At 38.0% G+C, this 9,036-nt stretch overlaps 1 long non-coding RNA gene across 1 annotated transcript; it reads left to right on the top strand.

Moving 5' to 3' along the window:
* The first annotated feature begins 4,904 nt into the window (after positions 1-4,904).
* On the top strand, positions 4,905-8,479 carry LOC110905467. Its single transcript, XR_002573149.2, has 3 exons — positions 4,905-4,959; positions 7,912-7,975; positions 8,418-8,479. It is a non-coding gene; the product is annotated as an uncharacterized LOC110905467 (long non-coding RNA).
* Positions 8,480-9,036: the final 557 nt, after the last annotated feature.

The following is a 9,036-nucleotide window of genomic DNA, read 5'->3' on the forward strand; positions in this document are numbered from 1 at the left end:
GCGATGTTGCTATTTATGTGAGCCAATGTTTGACTTGCGCTAAGGTTAAGGCAGAATACCAGAAGCCTTCGGGACTTCTGCAGCAACCGAAAATTCCCCAGTGGAAGTGGGAAGATATATCCATGGATTTTGTTACAAAGTTGCCAAGAACGCCTAAGGGCCATGACACTATCTGGGTGATAGTGGATCGCTTGACGAAATCAGCACATTTCTTGCCTATCCGTGAAAAGGATCATACAAGCAAATTGGCTGAGATTTACATGAGAGAAATTGTCACTCGCCATGGAGTACCCCTCTCGATTATTTCTGATAGAGATGGAAGGTTCGTATCAAGGATATGGCAATCCTTCCAGGAAGCTTTTGGCTCGAAGCTGAATATGAGCACCGCATTTCACCCGCAGACTGACGGCCAAAGTGAGCGGACGATTCAGACATTGGAAGACATGCTGAGAGCATGTGTGATGGATTTAGGCGGTAGCTGGGATAAGCATTTACCCCTGGTTGAGTTTTCATACAACAACAGCTACCACACCAGTATTGGTGCCGCGCCATTCGAAGCTTTATACGGGCGCAAGTGCAGGTCACCGCTCTGTTGGTCTGACGCAGGTGATAGACAATTGGTAGGTCCCGATGTAGTTCAGGAAACTACGGATAAGATCGCGCAAATCCGAGATCGCATTAGCGCGGCTCGTGATCGCCAGAAGACCTACGCTGATCTGAAGAGGAAACCTCAAGAGTTCGAGGTTGGGGATATGGTTTTGTTGAAGGTATCACCCTGGAAGGGTGTAGCACGCTTTGGGAAGCGTGGGAAGTTAAATCCACGCTACATTGGTCCTTTTAAGATTTTGGAGAAGATTGGAACAGTAGCATACAAGTTGGATCTACCTGCCGAGCTGAATAACGTTCACGATACATTTCATGTATCCAATCTAAAGAGGAGTCCAACTCAAGTTAACGTTGCCATTCCTACCGACGAGATTCATATTGATGACACGCTCCACTTCGTTGAAGAACCTGTTGAGGTCACAGATTGGAAGGTTAACAAGACCCGCCGGAGCAGTGTCAAGCTCGTCAAAGTTCGCTGGAATGCTAGACATGGTCCTGAATTCACCTGGGAGCGTGAAGACCGAATGAAAGAGAAATACCCCCACCTGTTTCCTAAGAACCCTGCTTCTTCAAGCAGAACCTAAATTTCGGGACGAAATTTATTTAACGGGGGGAGAATGTGACAACCCTCTCAAAACCAGGTATCCGTACGACTTAATTAATTATTAATTGTTGCCTAATTACTGTGCTTTACTGAGTTTGCTGATAAACTGCTACTTGATTGTTGGTACTTGTACATATCTGCATCATACTTTGATATTCCTGTCACTACACTACTTATTTATTAAACCTTAGTGACAAACATGATGCACAAAAGCACAGTAGCACTAAACGGATACACAGTGAACTTGCTGGTATAGCCAGCATCAGGCAAACGCTGCCTCTAAAGGCCTGAATGAGCCAGAATTATTTTACTACACCCATAGTGTGTGTAGGGATACAAGGGTTGTATGATTACGTCTCTAGGAATAAGATATAGAGATTTGGACGTGCCTAAAACGAACTTTAAGCACAAAACACAGCACTTTTATCAACACACTAGCTTCTAGCTAAGTAATAAAGTGCCAAAATATGAGGGATTATTCCCGACACTTTGCAGAATAAATTGTGTCGCTAAAGATATTATTTATGACGCTTAACGGATATCTTAAGCACTTTAACGGATTACTATCCGACCGAACAACCGGACAATACCCGGAACATAACAATATTGCCAAAATTAATATTGGTATTTTTCTGAGCCAGTTAGGGTCCCTGATTACCCTAACACCCGCTTCTAATGCATTAAACAACTAACGAGGTTAGTACCTTAAAGTTAACGCACTTAACCAAACTGAACCGTAACTGAACAATTGAAAACGAACCGAGCACCTTTACAACTCAATGGAATCGGCCAACTAGTGGGACCCGGGGAGTACACCTTTATTATTTTATATTGGATTGCACGAGGATCGAGACAACTTTCTCTATAAATAACATCACCTCTCACACACACAAACACACACACCTCACCTTCACTCTCTCTCCCTCTCCCTCTCCCTCCTCTCGGCCGAGATCACCACCACCCCCACATCCGTTTTTCGGTTCAAGTCTTGACATTCCAAGGGCATACAAGTGTCGGTGGTTACGTACAACGGAGCTCGGAACAAACGGAACGCGGAGAACCTCTACCGTTTGCTATTATCCACGCAGTTTTCGACTAGTTTCTTCCCTAGCCCCGAGCTAGAGGTATAACGTTTAAAACTCATTTTTGGTCATGTCTAAAGTGGTTAAAAAGATATTTGTCGGTTGAATGTCGGTAACCCGCTTGATGGAACTTTAAAGTTTGCTAAAACGTGAATATCGTTGGTTAAAAGCTCAAAACGCGTGTAAATGTCGTAGTACTTGAATATGTTGATTAATATGGCCCGATCTATGATGTGGTGGCTCTCATCATCGTTTAACCCGACTTTGTTCGGATCGCGTATCTTGACATACACTTGTTTCTTGTGTACAAGGGTTAAAAGGTGAAACTCCACCACACGGGAAACATGAACTTGTGTAAAAATGTTTTAACATGAAAAATAGTATTTAAAACAAGCCGATCTACGTATGTACAAGTGGTATACTCGTAGGACCGGGTGTTGAGAAAATCATGTTTTTGTAAAAATGGATAAAGTGTTAACAAATACGATTTCTATAAACTACAAGTGTAGAAACACTTGTAGAATAAAAGATCCGACAAAATAACAATGTTCACAAAAATTGTCGGGAAGTTGTAAGAAGTGATTTGTCCCAAAAACGAGGTTTTTGCAAGACTAAGTTATGTTATATATAGATCCACTAAAAATAACGAGATCTACACCGGAGATTTTGTAAAAACTACAAGTTCATGAAACAACGCGGTTTTACATACTAGTCTTCTATTTGAAGTGTTGAAAATTGATTCAGTTGATTTGATAAATTGTTGAGATGATTTTGTAAAAGAAAATGATACGCTTGAAAGCGTGGCCACCTCCAGTTACAGGGGAAACTCTGGCGAAATTTTCTAAAAATCTAACACTTAGAATTATTTAACAAGTGTTAGACTACTTTGACATGTTTTCAAAAATATATTTTCGCCACAACTTTATTTATAAATAATCGGAGGTGGGATTTTCACAAAACTAAAAGTGATAAATATTTATTCGGTAAATATATTTTGTCACCTCACTGTTTATGATTATTTTGTGAAAATGTATAAATATTATTTTTAGAGTAAAAATAATATTTACTAACCTTGTCAAGCCCGAAATAATACAAACGCCTTCACGGCAAACATATAAGTTACAACGGTAATTTCTATTACCACCTAATCACCAAAACGTAACTTACGCTTTATTCGGAAGTGTTCATAAGCACGTATATTGTCAATATATTATTTTGGGAAAATATTATGAGAAAAAGGAAATATATTATTTTTGAGAAAAATAAATATATTTTGGAATAAGAAATAAAATATATTAAGTGGGACTTAATAAAATGATATAAATACACATGTATTTAAATCCCCCATCCTTGGGAAGGAGAATGCGTATCAAATATATACACGGAACGGTTGCCTAACTGTTTCCAATGATGTAAACTATGAAGCTAAAGCACGGCCATCCGTCTGATAGAATTAGCACATGTAGGTCGTTGCACAGCACTTGGATATTGGATTGCTTGATTTTGTGACGCGCTCACTGTGAGTTCATGTCCCCCTTTTCTCTTAACTGTTTTCAGTTTTATAAACTGCGGGGGTGAAATACATGTTACAATGATTATGGATATGTTATACATGGTATGATTAGCATAAGGAGGGTTATTACTTAGATCATGTGAGTGGGTAGGCAGAAACTTGAGGCCATTAATCCTCGTTGAGGACCGAGGGACAGGAGCGGTAGATCTATCTGGGTGTAGCGAGCCCAGCCTCAGGTCCAGCATAACGGACCTCGGGGTGACTTAGTGCCCGACGCATAAATCCGCTAGGTTTGAGTCATCCCTACTTGCACTTCACACATATCAGTGGACTTGCAACCCATTGGTGATCTCTTTTGTTTCCTTATTTGCTACATACCAGGGTTTTTGATAAAGATAAAGGTTTATTTACTCATTTTCGCATGAACTCGCTCAACATTATTGTTGATTTTTCAACTTACATGTATTTCAGGGAATTAAGGATCTGGCACGGTTTAGCAGGATTTCCCGCTGCATTTAGATTCAGAGTCATCCGGGGTTCAAGGCTCATGGCTCTTTCCTGGACAAGCCATGGCCCCTGAACCATGATTATTTTGTTTGCATTATGGTAGTAGTTGTACTGTTTAAGACAAGTAATGGTTGATGGGTGTTTACCCATTTAGACAATGTTTGACAATTTTATTTTCAATGGATGACTTTGCATGATTTTAAATTCATATAGCTTGTTATGGTTAAGCTATGGTATTAAGAAGTCACACCAAATTAACCACGCTTCCACAAAGCCAGGGTGTGACACGTGTTATATAACTAAATTGTATGATAGTTGTTATGGAAACTTCTGAACAATCTGTTTCGCTCAGTGCCGCGCCCCGATGATTCCGCCATCGGTTGGGGTGTGACACATATGTACAGTTGAGATGCCCGCGTACGCATTGCATGTTAAGGCGGTCTTGTATTTTAAAGTCTCTATATATATGTGTGTGTGTTCAGAATTATGTTTTCATTAGCACCTATGTGGGTGTATTTCACTTTCTGTACTGATTTCAGGTTTGACTTTATTCTTCATTGGCACCTTATTGTTATTGTTATTTTCATTTATAGGTATTTGAGACCGTACAACAGGCGCATGATGTTCCATTTGGATCATACTTTGAGGTATCTTTCAGTGTCATCTGTCATTTAATGCTTTTTTGTTTGTAGTATTTAGCAGGCTTTTGTGTGTGTGTGTGTGTGTATGTGTGTATAAAGATGTACATTATGGTAGTATATTGGTATGTCACTTCTGTGTACTGTAGCATATAGGGTATGTGATAGATACTGAAAATCTTATTAAATCGAAACAAGAACAAACACGATAGTTGGCCCGATTCAAGAGGGGCTAGTCTCCTAAATTCTGATCAGAGATCACAATACAAACAAAATATCCAAGCCACCTTATTCTCACCTTAAACAACTTATTTAAAGACACAAGATACTAAGTAACTGCCCATTAACATGTCCCCACATTACATCAGTTTCTCCCTTGATTAAAGTTGCAGTTAATTAGGTCTTTTGACTGGGTCAAAACTGTAATTAATTGAGCCATTTGACTGCAATTAGTTGGGTCATTTGACTGGGTCATGGGTCTAGGATCATCAACAAGAAATGGGTTAATTTGACCGGTTAGGTCAGTTGGATATGTATCAATACATCCCACCTAGAAAACCGACTTGTCCTCAAGTCGATTTGACGAAAATTGATCTGTCCAGATCATTAATTGTTCCTTGAACGGTTCGATGGAGAGATGGTGGCAAGTAGCAAAGTTGTGAGCTTCTTGCTGGCTGGTGTCGAAAACAAAACCTTGTGCCATCCCATATAATTTTGTAGGTCATTGCGACACCCGGTTGAAGTTGGTGATGATGCGTTTGCTAATATAGGAACTGTTGGAAAGTATGTCCCTTGTATGGGCGTAGTTGTAAAGAACATGGGAAAGGGTACTCGTAGAACCGGTGTGAATGTTGGTGATGGTTGATGTTTGTTTGAGGGTACAGTGAGGCACGGAGGGTCATCCTCGGGTTCCTTGGTTAACTGTGTTTGTCTTGCTAGCCAAGCTTCCCTAATCGCTGCAATATCATTCTTCAGAGATAACAAGGAATCGAGTTTTTCTGAAATGATCTCCAATTGCACAGAGATTGAATCATAAAAATTTCGCTGCCTCCAATCTGGTTGCTCTGGGTCTGCACCATCAGGTTTCCCGGCAATGGAACCAAATGATAGATACTGAAAATCTTATTAAATTGAAGCAAGAACAAACACGATAGTTGGCCCGATTCGAGAGGGGCTAGTCTCCTAAGTTTTGATCAGAGATCACAATACATACAAAATATCCAAGACACCTTATTCTCACCTTAAGCAACTTATTTAAAGACACAAGACACTAAGTAACTGCCCATTAACATGTCCCCACATTACATTAGTTTCCCCCTTGATTAAAGTTGCAGTTAACTGGGTCTTTTGACTGGGTCAAAACTGCAATTAATTGAGCCATTTGACTGCAATTAGTTGGGTCATTTGACTGGGTCATGGGTCTAGGATCATCAATAGGAAATTGGTTAATTTGACCCGAATATTTGGCAAAAGTGGCTGGTGTAGGGGTGTTCAGAATTCGTTTCGAATTCGAAAAATTTCAAAATTCGTTTAAATTCGTTTCGATTATCAAGAATTCGTTTCGATTTAAAGATATCGAATTTGAATTCGATTTAATTCGAGTCAAGTAATTCGAATACGAATTTATAATTTCAAATTCGATTCGATTCGAAATTCGAATAAAAATTATACATTTTATTTATTATTTTTATATATAATGCATATATAACTTTTAGTAAGCTATACTATAAATTATTTTCAATTTTTTTATCCAAGTATAAAAATTACACATTACCAAACCCACTACATGGCCCATAACTAAAACCTAAGTAACAAATCTATCAATAGATTTATAACCCTAAAAATAATAACTACTAATCTGGAGTGGTTATTTCCGACTTCTCGTTTTGATTTTAGACTTGTGGTACTTTATTTGGAAATTTTTAATGTGATATCATGCTTTATGGCTGCTTTAAAATTTATGTTTTATTTTGATAGTTTTTTTGCATGTTTTTAAAGAATCTGAATTGAATCGAATTTATTCGAATTCGAATTTTTAATCAAACACGAATCGAATATGAATTGGGTTTTTTATTCGAATACGAATTCGAATCGAATTCGAATCGAATACGAATTCAAGGGAAAATAAAAATTATTCGAATAATTCGAAAATTCGATATTCGATTCGATGAACACCCCTAGGCCGGTGGCTGGTGGCTGGTAGCTGTCGCTATTTAGATATATTTGGTGTTTGTGAGAGTAGCTTGAGCTTTTAATAAAATATATAAAATGACCAAAATGGACATAACTAAAAATTTAAAAAGTTTGTGCATTAAAAAGTTTATTATGGTTAAAATAGTCATTGTTTTCCCTAAAAGCTTGTAGCTCCTTCTAAACGCTACTAGTAGGAGCGTTCAACCAAAAGCTTCAAGCTCCTAACCTAAAAGCTTTAAGTTCCTTCAACCAAACAAGGCTTTTTATTGAGTATGAGTTTTTTTCTTAAAAGATTAAGGGTGTGTTCCCGAGTTAAAAATCCCTCCCCATCCCTCCCCTCCCCTCCATGTCTTTCCAAATTGGAAAGACTATTATCAGGCAAAAAAAAACCCCATTTTCCCTCCCCTCCCCTCCCCCTGTTAAGTGGATCTCTGGAACACATCATAAAGCTAAAAGCTCCTAAAAGCCCCTAAAACCTCCAGGTCAAACATACCCATAGTAGCACAATCGTAATTTGTCTATAGGTAAGATCTCACACTGATTTTGGCTACATAATAATCTTGTTAACTCTTTGAAAAGCAATGTTCTAGCGTAATTTGTATTTTAATTGCACAGCGATATATGTTCTTGTCACCTTGTTAATGTAATAAACAAGTTTTGGATGTATAAATTATAATTTGTGGCAACATTTAAAATCAACACTCGTATTTTTTTTTTTTTTTCCTTTTTTCGTCTATATACTGTAGTTCACAATTTGTGTTGCTTTAGGTGCACTGTAGATGGGTTGCTGTGGCTACATCTGAATCTTCATGCACTATTGATGTTAAAGTCGGTAAGCGCCCTGTATACTGATTATACAGGATAATCTCGTCTGGTCCATTTAGTGACCCCGTCCTCACATCAGGCAAATGAGACCCACTAAATGGCTGGGTCAGACAATGGGTCAGAAGGGATATACGGGTCAAAAGAGCTTGGAATGGATTGAGCCATGACACGATTTATCCACAAAAATAGCTTTTCACAAACAATGAATGTGTCAGATATGATTACAAATAAGTAAAAATTTATGTATTTCACTAATAATCTTTATTTATTTAGATAAATACACTTTGGGCGACTTTTGATCGGCTCCAAGCCCCATTCATTTGATTTGTTTTATATCTATTTTCTGAAAATTTTCCTGACTCGTTCAGAAGTAAATGGATTAAAATCGCAACCACTGACTCATTGTAACAAGCATATACCCTTTGTTGGCTGTGTATGAAATTTTACAGGCGTGCATTTCAAAAAATGGTGCGTAATGCAATCTAAAATAAAGTCGGGTGCCATCAGTGAGGTATGACCTGACTCTTATGTACAGACATTTAGCTATCCATCATCTACTAGAACAGAGTTAATCTAACTAACTGTATTTATAATGCACTATAAGAAAGAGGTGGAACTCATGCTAGACGTGGCTCGTTCATGTATCAACTCCAACATGGTCAATGATGCGACGACACAACTTGTTCCTTCGACAACCTGGTCATACACAAAATGTTTTGATTTTAAACATCTACGTTCTTTCAGACTTTTTTTATCTATAGTTTTTTGTTTACAAAAGAGCCTGTTTTCGTCAAGCAAGTATCGTGTGTCGTTTAAATGTTGTATGCAGTTGGTGTTTGTAATCTTTGTGCGATTGACATTCTTTTATGAGTCCTAATAGCATGTCGACTGTCTAGTGAGTTGTTCCTATAGGTGTGATGAGTCGTTTACTTATGGATAAGCTAATGCGGGTTATGTGTTATCTTTTAACACTTGGGATGGTTTAAATAAGATAATTTTGTAAATTAGGAATATGAGTTTGAAAATTAGGAATATGTGGTCATTTTTATAATGGAAAGTTGTATTGTA

The sequence above is a fragment of the Helianthus annuus genome, chromosome 6, assembly GCF_002127325.2.
Source record: "Helianthus annuus cultivar XRQ/B chromosome 6, HanXRQr2.0-SUNRISE, whole genome shotgun sequence".
Classification (NCBI taxonomy): Eukaryota; Viridiplantae; Streptophyta; class Magnoliopsida; order Asterales; family Asteraceae; genus Helianthus; species Helianthus annuus.